Source organism: Babylonia areolata, chromosome 35 (assembly GCF_041734735.1).
Source record: "Babylonia areolata isolate BAREFJ2019XMU chromosome 35, ASM4173473v1, whole genome shotgun sequence".
In the NCBI taxonomy this organism is placed as follows: Eukaryota; Metazoa; Mollusca; class Gastropoda; order Neogastropoda; family Buccinidae; genus Babylonia; species Babylonia areolata.
Genome location: NC_134910.1, coordinates 20277558 through 20281724, shown reverse-complemented (window position 1 = coordinate 20281724; position 4167 = coordinate 20277558).

Sequence of the window (4167 nt, the reverse complement as noted above, 5' to 3'; positions counted from 1 at the left end):
GTGTGTGTGTGTGTGTGTGTGTGTGTTTTAATTTTTAGCTGCTAGGATTCTGATTTCCAGAGAGGTAAACTTTCTGATTATTGTTTCTCACAGGATTACTATGTCTGCAGCAGTAAATCATGGTCTGATTATCATTTACAAAAGGAACCTATTTTCCAGAGCAGTAAACTTTGTTTTCATTGTTCATAATAGGACTGCTATATTCTCCATAGCAGTTAATGTTCTGATTATTGTTAAAATAGGGCTATTATTTTCCCATGGCAGTGAACTTTATGATTTATTATTTATAATAGGATTGTTATTTTTCACAGCAGAAAACTTAACAGATTATTGTTTGGAATAGAAGTCCTATAGTAGTGAAGTTTATGATTATTGCTTATAATTCTGTTGTTTTTTAGGGGGATATGTAGAAAGCGAAACCAGAAGATTTGATGAACAAATGCACATTACAATGCAGTTCGTAGAGAGTGTAAAAAAACAACAACATTTGGTCATGATTTTGGTCATTGGTGTATTATATTGTATTACTTTTTGTCACAACAGATTTCAGGGAGCATGCACTGCCATCCTTTTTTCTTTCTTTCTTTTTCTTTGTGTGTGTGTGTGTGTGTTAAACACTTTTTTTTTTCTTTTTTTTTTTTGATGTCTGCAAGTGTATTTCTTTTACTGTGAAAGAGGATTTTTCTGCAGAATTTAGCCAGGGACAACCCCTCGCTGCTGTGGGTTCTTTCTCTGCAAGCTGAACTCGGGACCTCAGTTTATCCTCTCATACGAAAAGAAGCCCCCAGAACAAAGCTCAAGCTGTAGTGGAGGGAGGGGGGGGCGGGGGGGGGGGTGAAAACCATAGTTTGTCCATGATTCGACCAGCACGCAGGTTTGCCGGTTTATTGTCTGATTCGAAAGACTAGCATCCAGACCACCACCCATTGTCTGATAGAGAGGGGGTGTGAAATTCCCGGTTGGTGTGGGATTCGAACTCGTGGACCTTTGCTTACTAGTTGGGTGTATTACCACTTGGCCACCGCTCCGTTGCTATGATTCAGGGTTGGGTGGAAGGTGGGGTTTTAAGGAGTCTGTCTGGGATAACCCACACATGTATCACCAACACACACAACACACTTCACCAAAACGCTCCCGCATAACACACACACACAGAGGACCAATACACACTTCTTTTATGTTTTGTTTTGTTTTGTTTTTTGCTTTGGTCTTTGCAAAATGATATGATTCTGTGCAGTCATCTGGTGCGTGTGTTCACACACGCATGCACGCACGCACGCACCCACCCCACACACACAGAGGTAGGTATAGCATTCCATCCATGCAAGAGCATGCCCCAAACTTTCTGGTCTGTTTTCAAACACTCCAGAACCAAGCCCCAATAGATCATAATCACAATTTATTTACCCAGAAATGTCAACAAAATAATCAAAAGTTTACATCACACCCAAAGTAAGAGAGAAACTCAACAGAGCAGAGCGAAGTCTTAGCACTGAGTGAAAGAGAACACAAATAAAACAATGATAAACACCGAAAAGAACAGAAATTTTGACGGTCGCTTGTGTTCAGAGGGGAAAAAAAAACCAGCAGAAAATCAATTTTTGAATTGTATGGAAACAATGAGGTCCATTAACACAGAACAAGTTGTCATTTTATACCGACATGCAGTAATCTCCGGCCTTGAGATATCTGTACGTGTTAGCAATTTGCAAACAACCATGAGATATATGTACGTGTAACCATCTGCAACTACAACTAAGCTTCAAAATGGCTCTGGCAAAAGCCAGAAGCCAGTAACACTAACGTGCTGCGCACCCCCACCCCGACGTATTGATCCAGATCCAGAACTAGTTGTTACCTATGTGTGGAACTGGTACTGATGGAAGAGAGAAAAACTTCAGGAATGTAATTGTCCTTCAGTAACTGGTGTCCGTCTTTTTGTGGAGTACTTTAGGGTTGGTTAAACATATTTTAAAAGTGTAAATATTTGTCCCGCAGATAACAACAACAACACACCACAAAAATGAAATTTTGGCACTAGTCCTGTTACATCCATTCACATGAGCCTAAGGCATGCCTCTGACGTCAACATAAGGTGTTTTTTGTTTCGTTTTTGTTGTTGTTGTATCTTCTTCTTCTTGTTTTTCATCAGACGGTCAAAGAAACAGTTCATTAGAGGGTCGAAGAAACAGATTAACTGGAACTGTTTACACAACAAGCATACAAAACCAAGCAATTAATTACCTGTTGGAATCTTGCAGGTCTTAGGCACACACACACACACACACACACACACAGTCACACACACACACACGCAAAAAAAAAAAAAATGATGGAAGAATACAACATTGTAAAAGTTATCCAATTATCCAATCCAGAAAGGACAAAACAATTTATAGGGTGTATAGACCAAGGCAGATAATTAGAAAGGAAAAGACAACTGAACAAAAAGGAGGGGTGGGGGTGGGAGGGGATGCCAAGAACAAGGCCATTAAAAAGAGGAATTTCTAGCACAAAATATCCAGTATTCCCACTAAAAAGCCATTATATCAAAATTTGACGTAAGGTTAAAAAAACACACAAAAAACAAAAAGAGCGTTGAACGAGTGTGCTGGGTGCGTTTCACACACACACACACACACACACACACACACACTCATATATATATATATATAGAGAGAGAGAGAGAGACATAACATTTATGATGTCTTCACACTGAGATAGATATTGAGATAAATACTTGATGAAATAAAGCTTCCTGCTTACATATTTTCATTTGTGCTGATCATGGGATATGGAAACAATAACATTAAAAAGCAAACAACAACAAAAAAACCAACAATTTTTTGCATTAAATTCGCTCTTTTTAAAAATAACGAAATATGATAATTATGGGAACACAACAACATTTATTAGGAAAAAAAAGAAAAAAAACTTTTTTTTTTTTTTGGTATTTGCCCTTTAAAAAAATATAACTCGAGAAGCGGGCAGGCTGGGCATGCTGTATTGCTTTTACCAGTCTAGGACATTTATGCTTCTCGTTCCTAAAGTTTTCTTCCACTGATACACACCAGACTTAAACAGCGAGAGTGAGTTTTTATTTCTACCACCTTAGCAGTCTAGGACATTTATGCTTCTCGTTCCTAAAGTTTTCTTCCACTGATACTCACAAGACCTAAACAGCGAGGGTGAGTTTTTATTTCTACCACCTTAGCAGTCTAGGGCACTTATGCTCCTCGTTCCTAAAGTTTTCTTCCACTGATACTCACCAGACTTAAACAGCGAGAGTGAGTTTTTATTTCTACCACCTTAGCAGTCTAGGACATTTATGCTTCTCGTTTCTAATGTTTTCTTCCACTGATACTCGCAAGACTTAAACAGCGAGAGTGAGTTTTCATTTCTACCACCTTAGCAGTCTAGAGCATAAGTCTAGGGCACTTATGCTCCTCGTTTCTAAAGTTTTCTTCCACTGATACTCACAAAAATTAAACAGCGAGAGAGTTTTTATTTCTACCTTCTGAGCAGTCTAGGACACTTATGCTTCTCATTTCTAACGTGATACACACAATCTAAACAGCGAGAGTGAGTGTCTATTTCTACCTTCTGAGCAGTCTAGGACACTGATGCTTCTCCTTTCTAATGTTTTCTTCCACTGAAAAACACAAGACAAAACGGTGAGAGTGAGTATCTATTACTATCTTCTTACACTCTATACTCTCTCTCTCTCTGTATGTGTGTGTGTGTGTATGTGTGTGTGTACGTATGGGTGTGCGAGAGAGAGAGAAAGAGTGTGTGTGTGTGCGTGTGTGTATGTGTGTATTTTTTTTTTTTTTTTAAATCGATTATTAATACTATGCTTGTGCCTCTGTGTGTGTGTGTGTGTGTGTGCGTGTGTGTGTGTGTGATTTTTACCATGCTTATGCCTTTATGTAGTATAGTATTCGCATTCTATGACTTTAAGTATCAAGTATCATTGTGTAGTTCATACAATGACATATATAATGTAGTTTTGTGTAGTGTAGACCCTGTTTCAGGGCGGGGACTGGTTGAAAAAAAGCGCGCCAGTGCTTATATATTATCTTCGATAATAAAGAATTTGTCTTATCTCGTATTCTCTCTCTCTCTCTCTTCTGAGACCAGCAGGTCTGGGTGAAAAGAAAGGGAGGG